Raw genomic sequence first — 19,351 nt, forward strand, 5'->3', positions numbered from 1 at the left:
TAGTTTATTCCTTCACGCATGCTAGACATTAGTTCACTTAAAATGAATTAAAATAAAGTTGATGGATCTTCCTCTAAAACGGAAATTGAGACTGGTCTTTATAAGGGCAAACAACTATGAATCCCTTCTTCATCGGTAGGCATAATATGACCCCTTCTACGTTGGGTAAGTAGTTTGTGTTGACTTAGTTTATCTCAACATTATAGTCCGAAGAGTTTCTCGTGATTATGATGGACTAAAGATAGAATTTACAGAAATTTATCGACCAAGAATTCTAACAGTAGAATTAGCCAAAAGGTTGGCTTATCAATTTACAGATAATTGAGTCTTGGGATCATTTATATAATTCTTGAGCAAGGTCAATTGTATAAATGCATGAGTCTTCGCGTTATAACAGTATTACATTAGACTTAAATTAAAATCGATGCACATGCTTATTATTTATTCTTCTTTTCGCAGTGTAGAACACGTTTATTTTACTGTTACAACAAATGGCTGGAAATAACGAAATCCCAATGCCAAGTGCCACACTTGGACGCGAGTCCTGGCTGAAAGTTTTTATGGACAACATGAATCGGACACGCGATCAAGAATGATGGGTCCAACTTTATGGATCGGAGACAAAGACTACGGAATGCTTTGCCATTACGACGGTAAGCTCAAGTACTTAACTGAGCCAATACCGGTAAACCCAGGCCCCAATGCGGGAGTTAACGAGTCACTTGCTTATAGTGATTTCGTTATGGAAGCGGGTGCGATAAAGAACGTACTCATCTTTGCAATGGAAACCAATTTGCAGAGACGCTTCATTGCCCAAGGTGCGAACAAGATTTTCACCACGCTCACTAACGAGTTCTCAAAAGCACCGAGGATCGTTACTTATGAGCATACCTGTCGCTTCTTTGATGCGAAACTCCAAAAGGGCCAACCGGTTAGCCCACACATTCTTAACATGATTGAGAATGTCGAGAAATTGGAGGCACTTGATTGCAAAATCGGTGAGAGCACCTTTATCATTGACCGAATGCTTCATTCTCTTCACGATGGTTTTGCCCTTTTCAGGGCGAACTACTACATGAATGACTTGAAAAAGAGTCCTCATGAGCTACACTCCCTTTTCGTCGTGTACCGAGAAGGATATGAAATTGAGTGGGAGCATGAAGCGGGATGTTCTCACGATTTCCAACAAGGGTAAAGGTAAGGGCAAAGCTCCGGTGCAACCTAACTGTAGGTAAGCCAAAATTCAAGAAGCCAGGAAACGGTAAGAGTGGGCCTGGTGAGACTAGTGGCTCACAAGGCAAGGCAAAGAGCAAGGGCGGTGACATTGAGTGCCACCATTGTCACAAGACTGGAAATTGGAGGAGGAACTGTCCCGTGTACCGTGAGGACATTAAAGCAGGCCGCGTTGTTCCTGTTGGTATGTCATCTTATATTCATATGATTGAGATTAACCATGCAAGTTTCGGAACTTGGGTACTTGATACTGGTTGTGGTTCTCATCTGTGTAATCATTTGCAGGGCCTAAGAAACATCACACCACTCGGAAAGGGTGATGTGGACCTGCGAGTAGGGAATGGAGCTAGAGTTGCTGCTGTCTCGAAGGGAACATATGTAATCCAACTCCCTAGTGGTTTTGAGTTATTTTTAAATAATCACATTACTATGTACCCAGTTTGTCTAAGAACATTATTTCATTTAAAACTTGATAAAGACGGATTTTCATTTTTAATAAAGGATAATAGCTTTATTTTCTCTTTCAATGAAATGATTTATGGTAAAGCGGTTTCCATGAATGGAATTTACATCTTAGATCAAACCACGGAAGTATTACACGTGAATAATAAGAAATTAAAGGTTGGTGACAAAGATCAAACCTATCTATGGCATTATCAAATGGGACACATAAATGAGAAGCGCGTAAAGAAACTCGTCGATAATGGGACTATTTCCGCATTCGAATTTTCTACATATGGCACGTGTGAATCATGTCCCATTGGCAAAATGACTCGAATTTCCTTCAAAGGTGTTGGAATGCGCGCTAGTGACCTATTAGGACTCATACATACTGATGTTTGTGGACCTATGTCAATTACCGCTAGAGATGGCTATAGATATTTTATCACTTTCACGGACGATTTGAGTAGATACGGATATGTCTACTTAATGAAGCATAAAAGTGAGTCCTTTGAGAAATTCAAGGAATACCAGAACAGGGTTGAAAACCAACTGGGTAGAAAGGTTAAAGCACTCCGTTCAGATCGGGGTGCCGAATATCTTTCAAATGAGTTTGATCAACACCTTAAAGACTGTGGAATCGTTTTGCAGTTAACTCCACCTGGAACACCTCAATTAAATGGTGTGTCCGAATGGAGAAATCGAACCTTACTTGATATGGTTCGATCCATGATGAGTCACACGGTAGTGCCTGATTCATTATGGGGTTTTGCTCTTTTGTCAGTTGCTCTTATACTTAACCGAAGTCCGACTAAAGCTGTCGACAAGACTCCATATGAAATGTAAAAGGGAACGGTCCCTAACTTGTCCTTTATTCGGGTTTGGGGCTGCGAGGCTTATGTCAAGTGGAGACACGAGGATAAGCTCGGCTCGCGATCGGTCAAGACATACTTTATAGGTTATCCAAAAGGAACGTTTGGTGATTACTTCTATTCGCCTACCGAACATCGAGTTTTTGTTGCGGCTAGTGCGACGTTCTTAGAGAAAGAATTTCTCGAGAACAAGACAAGTAATAGAACCATCGAGCTGTCGGAGATTCCAGAATCAACAACCGAGGAACAGATGGAGGAAGTTGTTCCTCCAACTGATGGTACGGTTAATATTCCTGAGGAACCTAGGAGGTCGGGTAGAGTCTCTAATCCTCCGGACAGATACATTGGTATGGTTGAGGAGAATGACGTTTTGCTCCTAGAGAGTAATGAACCCGCTACCTATAAAGGTGCTATGGCCTGTTCCGACTCAAAGCTATGGCTCGAAGCCATGCAATCCGAGATGGACTTCATGTATGAGAATGACGTATGGGATCTTGTTGATTTACCTAATAAGGTAAAAACCTCTACAGTGCAAATGGCTTTACAAAATAAAGCGTTATGTAGACGCGCAACCAGATACCTATAAGGCACGACTAGTGGCAAAAGGTTTCACTCAAGTGCACGGATTGCATTATGATGAGATTTTTGCACCTGTAGTCATGCTACGTTCCATTCGGATAATCTTAGCGATTGCCACATTTCATGACTATGAAATTTGGCAAATGGATGTGAAAACCGCCTTCTTAAACGGTTATTTGGAGGAAGAGTTGTACATGGTGCAACCCGAAGGTTTCATAGATCGTGAACATCCTAAGAAAGTATGCAAGCTTAAGCGTTCCATTTATGGACTTAAGCAAGCTTCTCGGAGTTGGAATCATCGTTTCGACCAGGTGATAAAAGAGTATGGTTTCACTCGATCGGTCGAGGAACCATGCTTATATATCAAGTCGAGTGGGAGCAAGATTGTATTCTTGATATTGTATGTCGATGACATACTCTTGATTGGGAATGACATTCCTCTCCTATCTTCGGTTAAAGAATGGTTGAAGAACCATTTCCAGATGAAAGATCTGGGTGAGGTACAACGCATATTGGGAATCCATATCTACTGAGATAGATCACGACGGACGTTATCACTTAGTCAGGAGTCTTATTTGGATAAGATTCTCGAGAAGTTCAGCATGACCAACTCCAAGAAGGGGAACCTTCCAATGACGTCTGGGATGCAGTTGAGCAAGTCTCAGTCACCCACGACGCCTGAAGGGATTGAGCGCATGAGTCGTGTTCCTTATGCATCTGCAATAGGTTCAATCATGTATGCCATGATATGCACACGTCCAGACGTGGCATATGCATTGAGTATGACGAGTCGGTACCAAAAGAATCCAGGTGAAACACACTGGATAGCTGTTAAAAATATCCTCAAGTACCTACGGAGGACTAAGGATAGGGTATTTACTTATGGAGGCGATACTAAGCTATGCGCAATCGGTTACGCAGATGCTAGCTTCCAAACGGATCGAGATGACTCAAAATCTCAGTCTGGGTTCGTCTTCACTCTTATTGGTGTTGCGGTTAGCTGGAAGAGTTCCAAACAGAGTGTTGTAGCAGATTCTACCACTAAATCCGAGTACTATGCCGCTTCGGAAGCAGCTAAGGAAGCGATATGGATGCGTCAATTCTTACAAGGACTTACGATAGTTCCTAGTTCGAATGACCCGATCACCATCTATTGTGATAATAGAGGTGCCATCTTCCAGGCTAAGGAGCCAAAGTCTAACAACAAATCTAGACATGTACATCGGAAAGCTCACCTGATCCGTGATTACGTGGAGCAAGAAGAGATAGTGATTGACAAGATAGCTTCGGATGATAACATCGCGGACTCTCTCACTAAACCGTTGAATTTTGATAAGCATGAAGGGCACGTTATTTCCATGGGAATTAAACGTGTTCTTGAGTTGTAGTAGTTGATTATGGATTTGATACATTATCTTTTTCATATACTATTTATAACTTCATCGTTTTAATATAATATTTTGTTTTTCATGTGGATTGTACTGACAACATTGAACACCACAAAGTGAACTGAATTACATTATATTTGTTTTGGTCCGTAATCGCCTACAAGAGCTGATAACTCTGGCTATTATATTGTGCAGTCGATTGATGGTGAGTTCAACGAGCCATAAGTCAAACGGTTGACTGATCAATCACAGATGCGAGATTATAACGATACCTCGTAGGACAAATTTTTGTGACAACGTAATGGAGTCCTAAATGTTTAAAAACATTCGGTGCCAGGTCGTGGATAGGACATCCATTGTGTTCCTAGAGTCGATTCTTTTGACTATCGACTGTCTCTTGAGATTAAGGCAGTTTTTGGGTGACTTTGGTTTCTTTCTCACGGTATGCCGTAACTGGAGGCTAAGTAGATTTTTTCTGGGTCATTTCATACTGTGATTACATCTGCAGGATTCGAGTTGAGGAAAATATCCAACCTTTATCAGGTATAGTTATTTCTCAGGGCCACTCGAGGACTAGTAACTGAAATGCATGGCCATGCTCGAATGATGACTCGTTTATCAGTTAAGTTACTCTCTAGTCGGGGAAACCACTCTTGATACAGATCACTTGTAAAATACGACCTTTGTGAATGCAGATTTTGCAAATTGTTTTACATTGAGTAGGAGAAATTATAGGATATGAGAATCGGTTATCGCACATACACTTGTGAAGACAAGTGGGAGTTTGTTGGAGCTTGTGTCCTCCACAAATTAGTGTGATAACATTTATAAATCTCTTATGGGTTCACAAGGGTATACTTCGTATTTTATCAGTTGATTAACGATTACCTAATAACGGTTGGCTTGCTAGAAAGTTTGACGTTATTATCATACAGATGGCGGTGATCAACTGATCCCTAAATGTCACACCTAAAGGATGTGTTTGAGAGATGTGGTTATGGAAATGTAATCACATTGATGCCTTATATGACTAAAAAGTTAGTCAATGTGTTGATGAGACGATTATTTAATGCCGATTAAATAATATTAGCTGGGACGAATTAACTGTCAAATTCGTAAATTGTAAGTTATATTTAATTAATGTATATAATGTTAGCTTGGACGAATTAATATGTTAATTCGTAATTAAATGTAATTGGTTATATTTAATAAGCTAATTATAAATATGTAATATTTATAATTAAAGTATATATTATACAATATTGTCACAGACCGGCATTAATAAATCGACTGCAAGCTGTTGTGTATAGACTTATTAATACGGAATTAAATCAATGACAATTTATATATATTACATTTTATACATTTTGTAAACTACCAAAAATAAGGAGATTTAATCACCTTATTTTAGTAGGTGAAGAAACCGAAAATAACAAGAGATATGCTCTTATTATTTCGGTTATTTTGGGCCGAAAAAAGGGAAGAATAATCTACCCTATTACTCACCTAATACTTAGTTTAAGTATGTGAGAGGTAGATCATTTTCTAACCTAATTCTAACCTAGCCTCCATCTCATCAAAGAAAAACACAAAACCTAAAATTAATCAGTTAATTTGTGGATCGATTCTAGCAAAATCAAAGGGCATTTCTCATATCATCTTGGGTGCAACGATTAGGCGAATATCAACTTTGATATTGTTCTTAGGCCGTTTTTGCTAGGACCGAAGGTTATTTCTTAATCCTTTACGATTTTGTTTATGCACTTTATTTTATGACTAGCTTTCATCATTGTAAATTTCGTTATAATCCTTAATATTAAGGGAAGTATACAGATAAATCCCACAATACCTCCACCAGCAGGTGTGACCCAAGACCAGATAAAAGAGACGATGTTCATATTCTCGCTCCGCGATGCTGCTAGGGAGTGGTACCGAGATCTGGATCGAGCTGCTAACGGGATTACTGATTGGAATTCGCTGGCCCTAGCATTTTATAAAAAATACTTCTCTGCATCGAAGACCAATGCGATTAGAGCTCACATCACAAGCTTTAAACAAGGTTCCGGTGAGGATTTTCATGAGGCATGGGTCCATTTCAAGAGACTGGTGCGATCTATTCCGCACCATGCATTCGAGCAATGGTTCCTGTGTAATCAATTCTATAATGGGCTTTATGATGATCAGAGGGCTATCCTGGATGCTGCAGCTAATGGCAGATTCCAGGAGAATAGTGGAGAGACTAAGGGGTGGAAGATTATTGAAGATATGGCCACCCATAAAGCTGAGCATGTGAATTCTAGAGGAAATCGAGAAAGAGCAAATGAATCTCCTACTACAAATGCAATAGAGGCCCTTCTGCTGAGATTTGACAAGCTAGATTTTGGGGGTTCCCAAAAAGGTGCGATATATAAAGTTAATGCAGTTTCAGACGGTCCCTTTACATGCAAAAGATGTGGAGGAGAGGGACATGTTTCGGAGTTTTGTACTAGTTCGAATGAAACATGTGCTGCCTTTCAACACTTTAGGCAGACTGGTACTTATCCCGATCCCTCTAATGTCCACCCCAATTTGAGGTGGACTAACCAGAATGTCCTTAATCCAAGTCCACACCCGCAGCAGCAGCAGAATTATGTGCCCCCTCATAACCAGCAGTATCAAAAGCCTCCCTATGTGCCTCAGCAGCAGCAATTTCAAAGTTCTGATATTTCCGAATTGAAAAACACGGTTCCGAATTTGTCGGGTTTGCTGCAAAAGGAGTCTCTAGCTAGAGAGACTTCTACAAAAATGTTGTAGAGCCAAATTGTCCAATTAGCAAGCAAAAGTGCAACTAGAGCTCCGGGGCAATTACCGTCGCAGCCGGATCAAAAAGAGACTCTAAATGCGATGACTTTGAGGAGTGGGTCTACCCTTGATGGGCCCGCTATGGTCGAAGATGTTACTGAAAAAGATGAGGCAGAACCGAGTAAGAAAAAGGCTGGAATGAACAGTCGCAAGAAAAAGACAATCATCAGGTACATCAGTCGATCGACTGACAAACCTAGTCGATCGACCAGCTCGGGTAACAGTGAAGTTTCTGGTCCTGAGGAAGCCAGTCGATCGACTGACCTATATGGTCGATCGACTGAAGATGCGTCTGATTGTGAACCGTTTCGTCCTCCAATGCCAGATAACTTGAGGGACTACTTATTTCGGGGTACGACGACTCCGAAATTATAGAGGCAAGATCCAAATGCTGATGGGTCAGTTTCGGTTCCAAAGTATGACCCTACGGCGGTTAATGGTTAATTCCTGAGACGGTCTGAAAAAGGTTCGAGCTACAACAAGGACAAAGTAGTGGATTTTCAGCCTAAGTCCACTGATGCCGGTATGAGAGACCTAGAGGAGAGGGCTAAGATGCTTCTTACAGCCCCGTATCCAGAGAGATTGGTGCCGACAAAGGAACAGGTATCGTTTAACAAGTTTGAAAATGTTATTCGTAGTTTAAATGTGCAAGTTCCCTTTCTAGAATTAGTTAATCAAGTGCCTGCCTATATGAAATTTATGAAGCAGCTGTTGTCTAAAAAGAAGTCACTTGACACTGTGCAATCTGTCGTACTAATTGAGGAGTCATCTTCCTATTTGACTCGTACTGCACCTCATAAGCTAAAAGACCCGGGTAGTTTTTCAGTCCCATGTAATATTGGCACCTTTTCTATTGAGAAGGCATTGTGTGACCTAGAGGCCAGTATTAGTGTTATGCCTTTGAGTCTTGCTAAGAAATTGAAATTGACTAGGTTTACGATTCAAACATGACAAAGGTCTGAGATGGTGATCGTTACGTAGTTCACCTATAGGAGTCTTAGAGGATATTCCTGTGCAAATAGGAAAGTTCTTTTTCCCAGTTGACTTCATTGTGCTAGATATACCCAAGGATGCTCACATTCCTATCATTTTGGGTAGACCATTTCTGCACACTGCTGGTGCAGTTATAGATGTTGGCTCAGGGACATTGACCTTTAAGGTAGGAAAACAGTCCATTGTTTTTGCCCAGACCTATAAGAAGAAGGATGCTATGTACCTAGTAACTTGCAATGTAGTTAAATCTTATGTTTTGTTGCCTGATATGCCTGCCCCTATGCCTAATTCTGCTATAACACCTCCGCCCCAGATTGGGAGCAAATTGGAGGAAGATCCTTCTGTTTTGACTGTTGCAGGAGTTGGTTTGGGGAATTTAGAGCCGCATGTTGCTCTAGTTGTGAGAGAGCCCATTGTGCAGAGAGGCGGTCTAGGGTGTCTGAGCTATGCAACTGATGAGGAGCCTGATAAGGAGCCAGTCAAGGTGACGGAGTCCGATTTGGATTTTGATGAGTCAGACGAGGTCAGTGATTGGGAAGATGTTAGAGACGTTGATCCGTTGAGTTCTGCGGATATTGGAGTTGTTAGGAGCCCCGCTGAGGAGATGAGTACTGTAGAGGCTACCTCTTGTAGCCAGAAGCCGAGCAAGTGCGCCATTCCGTGGCCATTCTTGATCAACTATTAGTTGATTAAGACTTTTTAAAAAACATTTTATGGCTTTTGTTAGACGTTTTATTGCTTTGGTGTGCGCGAGACTTCGCTTTATTAAGTTTGCTTAGGATTTAAAGACTTTAGACTGTTACTTTGGGTTTTGCGCAATTTTGGGCGCGTTATTATGTGTATTTGCAGGTTCATAGACCATATTAGCTCAATTTATTGAGCTAATTCTAAGAAATCAGAAACTTACAGCAGGTATCTCAGTCGATCGACTAGCTTGTGTGGTCGATCGACTGTGCTGCGACTCCAGGGGCTTCTGTTCCTGTCACCCTGGTTGATCGACTGGCTGGTATGGTCGATCGACCGCCTTCACTGCTGTACCTGTTCACGACCATTCCCCTACTGTGTTTGGTCGATTTGCGGAGTTGATGGAGTCTTTTCTCCACTTTATTCTCCGATTCATTTCTGTTTTCTTCTGTTTTCTTATTTTGCACATAATTTTGCGTTTCGTAAATTGCTTTCTCGGAATTACGCGCGGTACTTTTGTTTCTTTTCAGGTACCTATGGTAGCACTGCTGGCTACTGAAACCTCCTAGGTCACGCTGGTTTGAGGAGGTTTCCTGCTGCGCTTAAAGTCTTGTGAGTTTCCGAGTCCTTCTTTTATGTCAATTTTAGTTATAATTCCGCAAAATCCCAATTTCCTTTGCTTATCTTTCTTATATGATTTCGCACAATGGGGACATTGTGTGATTTGGTTTGGGGAAGGGTTTTGCGTTGCATTCATTCTGCTTTGCATTCACGTTTACACTTTTGTCTTGCATTGTTGTTTATTTCTTATATATACAAGATAAACTCAAAAAAAATTCAACAAAATTCAGAAAATTGCACGTTTATTTTAGCATGTAGGTCGAGTCGGAACGGTAGTAGTCCAATGATGACATTGCATTTTCATCTGTTTACGCCTAAGCCTTGCTAATTGACATGTTATTAGTAGAGTTTTAATGCATATCTACGAGTTTTCGTTAATTTATTTGCTGAATCTTGAGACTTGACTTTGAAAATTGGCAAGCTACATTATATTCTAAGGTTTAGAGCTTATAATTGGTGACATTCATGACCGGTTTATTTAGGAATGTGAGTAGTTACTCCTTATAAGGCATGTAATATCAATATGCATAAATATGAATTTAGTCTACTTAATACCTGTATGCATTCGGTCTGTAGTTGGTGACACATGTTAGGAGAGGCAATCCCCTTTATTACATTTTACCCATGACCTCCACATAGCCAAATTGCCTGTTTTGTCCCATATAGCTACAATCTATAATTTTGCCTACCCTAGTCGAGCTAGTAATGGTAGCCTTTGGGAATGAGTTTATTGCAATATGGTTAATATTGTCTTTTATTAGAAGTTGGTGGAAATGTTGAAGGGAATGAAAAAAAAAAGAAAACAACAGAAAATTCGTGCTGTACTGTAGAAGGGCAGTCGATCGACTGAACCTCACGGTCGATCGACTGAACCCAGTGGAAAAATTCGAGAAGAAAAAAATCATATGCGGTAAAGTGAAAGATATTGTGTTGATGATTTATACTCCCATGTTATATTTGTATTTTATGGGGAGTTGACGATATTATGGTGATTAGTGAGTTTGTGTGCTACAATTTGCACTGTTGTGTATTGTTAAATTGAGTATGAAGTTGGGATGTTGCTTAATTTTTGGATCCATTGTTGCTAGCTTGGCTGTTAACTCCTCATATCCAAATTTATCTTAGCCCCTTCTTACCCATTACCTCACTTACCCAAATGTAAGTCCTCGGCATGTGTCTTGGTCATTAGTTAGGTTGGAATGCATATGTACGGTTGTAGAGATTTTATTCATGTTAGACTGCATGCATGTTCTTATGGGTCGTAGTTAGATGAGAGTCATTACAATATTACTTCTTTCTATCTTTACATATATTCACCTGTATTTATTGAGTGATTTGAGCGACCCGTGAGAGTCCGTTTTGATAAGTCTCTATAGTTTAAAGTTCAGCAATTTTTAACGACTACATAACTCGTTTGCATAGCTCATTTTGCTAATTGATTGTTAGTTGTGCATTAAATTGGTTTAGGCTTTACAGTTTGCATTTCGCTCTGAGAATGAACGCGTTCCATTAAGTTATAAGATCAAGTCTAGTCTTGCTTGGGGACAAGCAAGGGTTTGGTTTGGGGAAGTTTGATGCGTGTCCTAAATATGATGTTTTATACCCTATTTTACACGCATTTCAGAGCTCAATTATGTAGTTTATGCTACTATTTTCCCTATTTCCGTCTACTTTCGTGTTCTTGTGTAATATTGCAGAAACGCGAAGAATCCAGCGGAAAATGAGCCAAATCCGTCCCCGAGTACTTGGCATATTATTTGACATGAAGTATTTACTCAAGAAACAAACTTGGTGCGCGTTTGGAGGCCTGAAAGACAAATTTACGAGAAGATGACAGAAGCATAACTCCAGTAGAGGCAGTCGATCGACTGACATACTCGGTCGATCGACCAAGGAAGCTGAATCTTAAGTATCAAGTCAGAAGCTACTGTTTACATCTTGCTTAGGTCGATCGACCACTGTCCTCGGTCGATCGACCGCTATTTTAATCTGACGCAAATTTGGAAAACGAGAAAGCCCAATATAATTAGGTTTTAGGAATAAAAGTTACGTAAGACTATCTATATAACATAACCTGAGGTTTCAGAAGAGAATATCGAATTAATTAGGGTTCAATACACAGAAGTTGAATTTTGGATTATTTCATTAGTCTAGATTAGTTTTCATCAATAAAGTTTTCTTTTCGCATTGGGTTTTGGTCTTTTCTCTTCAATTCTTCTTTACGGTATTCCTCTGTTCCTTTGTTCAATTTCTTTGCTTTAATTCTTCCATAGTTTAGAATTGCTAGTTTAGATTTCCCAAAGCCAAATCCTCGTTTCATGTTAGTTATTTATTTAGTTAATTCAATTATGAATTCAATTGCTTTATTTGTTAATTTTATTGTTGTTATTATCACCATCATGAGTAGCTAAATCCTACGTGCTAAGATGTAGGGGATCTGTAGGTTAGACGGTTTCGACAATAGGTAACCTGTTATCGGGCTCTGGTCGATCGACTGACTTCGTTGGTCAATCGACTGGGTCCGTAGGTCGATCGACCGCCCTGCATGGTTGACCGATTGGCACGTGTTAGATTAGCTTCGACTTTTATTAATTTAATTGCTATATTTGACAAATCGAGTGCACGCGACTAGTTGAATGCTTAGGAATTGACCGACCCGATAGATCGAAAGATAGGGGAAGGAAATAGACTACTTAATTAAGACGACTAAATTAATAAGATCGAGAGATAAGTTAATTTAGGCTTTAAGTATCATTAATCAAGAACGAAAGTTAGTATTAGTGAGACTTAGGGACCCGTAGCTTAGGCCGAAAGGTTGTTACCTGTTAAATTGGACCGAGAGGACTTTTTATTTTCCCGTCTAACATGCTTAAATTAGTTTACTTAGAGTTACTGTCGTCGAAACTACAGTGAACCAACCATCTTAGCATCCTTTTAATATTTGATTTCATCTATTTTCATGTATTGCTCATTTTTTGCTTTAGTTTAGTTTTGATTTTATTACCTTTAGTTATAGAATCATTCAAATCAAACCCCCCAAAACTGTTACTTTAGACTTAAATTAGACAACTTTAAATTGCTTGCCTCCTTGTGGTTCGACCCTCACTGCCACTATCTATAGTAGTAGTTTGGATTATAAATTCTATTTTTGATACTCCACGACGGTATCAGAACTCGATCGAGTAAGGCCAGCTTGATCGAGTGCCTGACGAACTCGATAGAGTGTCACTGTTACAGGCACATATCAAGGTTTAAATTGTTTGAATCTTCGTATTTTTGGATGTTTTTATATTGATCGTGGTTGTTGGTGTTGAGTAACATGTTTTAGCTTCACCGTTGGTCATGTATTGGCTTGTGGTTGAGTTATGAGTAAAGTTTTATGCAATATAGGTACGTCGGAACGATAGGACATGTTGTTCCAGGAACTTAGTGTGCAAGTGATGCTGTTTAAGTTCGTATTTGTGTGTGTGTGTGTGTCTATATATATATATATATATATATATATATATATATATATATATATATATATATATATATATATATATATATATATATATATATATATATATAGAGAGAGAGAGAGAGAGAGAGAGAGAGAGAGAGAGAGAGATTGGATTTGGTGATTTTGGTTCTTATGGTGAGTTGTGAGTTGGGGGAATCTCAGCCACTAGATTATATTAGAGATGAGTGGCTAAGATCAAATCTTACATATTATATAAAACCATTATCATTTATTTATTTTCTCTTTTTTCTAATGTTACTTTTTTTTTTTACTTTAATTTTTTTTTTAACTCGTGATATTATGCTTTTTTTTTACCACTTTGATTTTTGTTTTCTCTTATGTTTTTCTTTAATTTACTCATTATGTTACTTTTTTTTCTTTTTCTTTTTGTACCGGATTTTTTTTACTTGAATTTTTTTTTATTTTTTTATCTCCTTTTTTACCTCGTGTTATTATGCTTTTTTTTACAACTTTGTTTTTTTTTTTCTCTTATGTTTTTCTCTAATTTTCTCATTATGTTACCTTTTTTTCTTTTTCTTTTTGTACCAAATTTTTTTTTCCTTGAATTTTTTTTACTCTTATTTTTTTACCTCGTGTTATTATGCTGTTATTGTGCTTTTTTTACTTTGATTTTTTTTATGACTTTGATTTTTTTTCTCTTTTTTTACCACATGTTATTGTTATTCCGTTGTTATTGTGATGTTATTCTGCTGTTACTTTGATTTTTTTTACGACTTTGATTTTTTTTTACCACGTATTATTGTGCTGTTACTCTACTGTTATTCTGCTGTTATTGTGATGTTATTCCGGTGTCACTTTGATTTTTTTACTACTTTGATTTTTTTTACTACTTTGATTTTTTTACTCTTTTTTTACCGCATGTTATTCTGCTGTTATTCTGGTGGTATTGTTATTCTGGTATTATTGTGATATTATTCCGGTGTCACTTTGATTTTTTTTACTACTTTTGATTTTTTTACTCTTTTTTTTTACCACGTGTTATTGTGCTGTTATTCTGGTGTTATTCTGATGTTATTCCGTTGCCACTTTGATTTTTTTTACTACTTTTGATTTTCTCTTTTTTTACCACATGTTATTATGCTGTTATTCTGGTGTTATTGTGATGTTATTCCGGTGTCATCTTGCTTTTTATTTTACTACTTTGATTTTTTTTCTCTTTTTTACCACGTGTTATTGTGCTGATTGGTGTGGGCACCTTCAAACCTTATATTGACATGTTGATTCATTATGAGAACACAATAACAATTTTTGACATGTCTTCTAGCAATCAACCTCTTATATTACATGAGAACGTGTATGCATACAATATTCATATACTGATAAATTAAAATATGCTCACAAAGAATAATAAAGATTTAAAACAAATACTCCGTAATAATTAATTGCAACGGACGAAGATAAGTATTGAAGAGCTGATTTTAATAATTAATTGAGTTGACGATTAAGAAGAGCTAAGGTGAAGGTCAAATAAAATAAGCTAAGAATTAAATTTGATGATGACACACCACCAGTAGACCAACCAAGTCATGGAAGTAATGGATTGCTAGTTGCATGACCATGACCACTCACTTTTGTCATGTTTTTAACGTGCTAATTGCAGCTCCGTTTTACAAAGAATTTTAACGTGCTTAGGCAGTTAGTGATGAATGATTTTCAATGCACAAGTTTATGCCGTAGTGATGAATGATAATGGCTAGGCAGCTTCTGGTAGCCGCAAAAACTTGATTCATCAGACATTCAGAGTATATGGCTGTGAACCTCACCATGACTATAATATATGTCTCTCCCATTTTCAGTTAAAGGTCAATGAGAATCAATCTCCATTCTATCAGAGTGGTACCACCAAACATGATGACATAACTAGATATCAATCGCATATAAGATGAGAAGAATCCCCGAATGATCCGCCCCCTTCAGAAAATGTAATAATTCTTTCTACCAGGGAACATAGGGTCACTTGTCAGTCCTTTTCGAGTGAGTTATTTTGGTAATGGTAGAGTCCATAAATGGGTTGTTGATAGTCAGCAAAGTATCGGTATCACTGGCTTTCAATCCATAGTTAGACCACAAAAAATCCTCTCTCCATAATAACGGTAAGGAGTAGCATTTAATCTTGAGGAATAATATGCATCTTTGTTTTCGTCTTTTAAACAAATTAAGCATAATTGATGCAACATCAACAACTAAAAGCCACCTACATTACTTCAAATCCACAAGTTTTCGTCTTTTAAACATTAACAAATCGACACTTACATACCAACCAACCATGTTTAACACAATCAACAGTTACATCTACTTCAATATTAACACCAGATCACTTTGATAACCTCTCACATCATAACATCTTATTCCATAAAAACTGTAACTTAAATACTAAATTCTGATTGATTAGTTACAAAACCACATTCTAATTTGAAAGATCAACAAAAGCCACTCGAAAAGTATCAGCGACTTGAGTGCGCAGTCCAATGGAAATCTCCACCGAAAACCCGAACCACGAACCAACTCGTGATCGACTCAGTGAGTTACCCGGCCTCGCACTCGCTCACATCCTTACCACTGAAGCAGCAAGAACAAACATCTTATCAAAACGATTCAACTCGCTCTGGAACTTGGTCGACTCGCTCCGAGTTTGATTATAGAGTTTGATTCGCTTTTTGTAGAGTGATGCTTTTTTAGAGTTTGATTTTAGAGTTTGATTACTATCAGAGAGATGCGTTTGTGTGGCTGGGAAGTGGGCAGTGTAAGAAGTACAACTAATGAGATATAATCTCTGCCCTTGGTTTCCTTTGATCTAGTGGCTGAGATTTTTCAAACTCACAACTCACCATAAGAACCAAACTCACGAGATCCCGCCTCTCTCTATCTCTCTCTCTCTCTCTCTCTAGATATATATATATATATATATATATATATATATATATATATATATATATATATATATATATATATATATATATATATATATGGTCGGACTATATTTTCGGTTACTTGTCGTTAGGAGTTACCTAGACCAAAACAATATTTATAACTTCACAAACTACTCTACTATTAGTAAAGAAGTAAGTAAAGGTCGGATCCCAAGGGACGGGTATTGATGTAGGATTTTCGATTGCAAATGGTCGTGTCTAAGGGTGTCACAATTTGGGTTGAGATAGAAGATCACTAAACTAAATAACAATCTAAATAAACAAGCAAGATGATTAAAATGAGAAGTAAACAATTGATTAAAAGTACTAAGGTGTCATGGGTTCATAGGGGATTCATGGAATTTGATCATGCAAACATGATTTCAACTAGATGCAAGCAATTATTGTTGTGATGGGATCGAGTTAGTGTATATCTTACAATCTCTAGGAAGGTTTGGGTCCCGGAGCCGAATCGATTAGATTGTACAACACCTACAAGTCGACTTAATCCTCCCTATCCAACTATATGCATGGTCTAATGAGACTCGAGTTGGTTTATGTCTTGCAAGTCTCATTGAAAAGATAAGTGATGGGTAAAAAATGCAAGGATTCATAGGCTCGCATTTCATCAAACATAACATGTGCATAAGTTGAAATCACAACAAGCAAGCAAATTAATTATGAAAGCATATTAGATTAAGCATGAATCAATCCCCATGTTGGTTTTTCCTAATTCCCCATTAACCCTAGTTAAGGTAACTACTCACTCATTATCAAGTTTAATATGTTAACAAGGTTGTCAATCATACTAGCAAGGCAAAACATGATGAACAAATGAAGATGATTAATAATAATTAAAAAGGATTAAGAGATAATTATACCTAAAAAGATGATTCCAAATAATAAAGCAAAGAATAATAGAAGTACTTGATGATTGATGGAAGGTTGTCAATCCTCCAAATAAACCTCAAATAATCTTCAATTACCCAAAATAAATGATGAACAATAGAGAAATTAAGGAAATGAGATCTGTATTAATGCTTAATTAAGAGTTGATTACAAGATTAAGATGAGATTAAAATTGGATTAGAATAACATAAAAAGAGCATAAGAAGGACATGATAATCTAATTAGTACAATGGGGTATTTATACTAAGGATTAGGTACATAAATTAGGGTTACTAAGGGCTTAAATGACGTTTAAGACCCTAAAGAAAAGTTGAGGAAGTGCTCCTCTCGAAGGAAATGCTCATCTCCCCTTTGCTAGTCTTCTTGGAATATGCTCGTCCCGAGTGGCTTGGCTGAGGGACGGTCTGCACTGGAGAGGAATCCGAGCGGATTGGTGAGGGCGACGCTCGGATTGTTAGGGGCCAGGACGAGCGTCTTGACCACGGGACGCTCGGATTGTGGCAGGCCAGGACGCTCGTCCCGTGCACTGCGACGCCTGGACTGTAGCAGTAGGGGACGCTCGTCCAGGGCACTGCTACGCTCGGATTGCTGGGCAGTCACTTCTCTTCTTTTAGTTCTTCAACAATCCTCAAGGATCTTGTCGGAGATGCAAGGATATTCCCATCATTGCCCATTTACTTCATTATTTATATAGGCTTTCTAGCATTGTCTTCCCTTTGATGCTTGGTCATTAGATTCGATCAATTTAGCTCCATTTTGCCATGAAAATGCAAGGTTCTTACTCCTTTCCTACCAAAGGATCAAAACCTCAAAGAATATGCAAAACAAAAGACTAAAGATAGTAAATGACCCAATTATGCACTAAAAAGCATAGGAACGAGGCTAATTCGGGGACTAAATACGCTCTCAAATGAGTCACATCAAATATATCCCCAAACCGAACCTTTGCTCGTCCCGAGTAAAGAGGTGACAAAACTAGGACCCTTATTTAAACTAACCTACTAATATAGCCGATGTAAGATAATTAGCGGGTCTCACTCCGCCCCTTTAACTCACAACAAGACATCCATGAGGGAGGATGCCTTCTTGCAAGGCAAGGTGGGTCTTGCCAAAATGGCGACACATCCAAGCATTTAAGCACACAAAATCAAGTAATGGATACATCTACAAAAGAATAGCCACTTTCCTCATCTAAGTGGCGAAAATTATCTAAAGGGGAAGCAATTAAAGGGTACACATTCCATCATAGATACAGTTTCTTCAAGCTACTAGGCTTAGAAGGATACCAATAAATCACCTCCAAATTGTGTCAAGCTAGGGTACCTTTGTCCTCAATCGTTAAATGCTTTCATCAAGAGTAGACTCCCTATGGTGTTTGAAACACTGGAGGATCGCGGAATTCCCCTTCTTGCCTAGACAAGAAGAAGGGTCGTCCCCTCTCTACCATGCACAAAAGTGGATACGATGGAAAAGGGATCAATAGTATTTGAGTTTCATTTTAGGAGTTTGCTTTTGTTGTTGTTTTTCCCCCCAATTTCTTGTGGCATTTGACATTTGAGAACACTTTCTTTTTGCCATTTCTTTTGATGTTTGGCATTTTTCAACACTTGACAATTTTTCAACTTTTCTTTGCATTTTTGAACATTTTCAAAGTCACCCCATTTGTAGTGAGGGTGCTTATATTTGAAGCATTAGGAGTCTATTTTCCTCCTCTTTTCCTTTGATGCAATTGCAAACTTTTTGACTTTTCATTTCATTTCTTGAACTCAAATTTTTGAACAATTTTTGTGCCCATTCCCTTTGATGACAAAATGTGGTAGAACATGGATGATGGATGGTTGCATAGTTTCAAGAGTCACCTTGAAATAAACGGTAGCGAAGGAGTTATCACACCATAAGGTACTCTTGACTAGGCCTTAATCCATGGGTCAAAGGATACTAGCATGACACATCCTAGGGTGTTTTACAAGTATTCTAACAAGCAAAGTCTTAAGAAGAAAAAGCATCTACAAGGGCTTTATATACACTTCTCAAGCTTCCCAAATAGACGGTTTCACAAAATTTTTCCTAAATGCAACTATATGCCATGATGCAACTAACATTTATACATCCTAATGAATATACTTCTACCAACTAGTATGCCAAATAATCTAGATGCAATCCTAAATTCACATTGTTTATACCGCATCAATCAAAATAAAGCCACATAATCATTAACATAAAGAGGAAAAAGGAGATTGGAAAGATCATATCATGCGGTCTTCAATATCCTCATGTCTCGGATGTGGCGTAGTCGATCAATGTGAAAAAGGATGAACAAACACAATATATACAAAACTACACTACAAAGGAAATGAA

The sequence above is a fragment of the Silene latifolia genome, chromosome 1, assembly GCF_048544455.1.
Source record: "Silene latifolia isolate original U9 population chromosome 1, ASM4854445v1, whole genome shotgun sequence".
NCBI lineage: Eukaryota > Viridiplantae > Streptophyta > Magnoliopsida > Caryophyllales > Caryophyllaceae > Silene > Silene latifolia.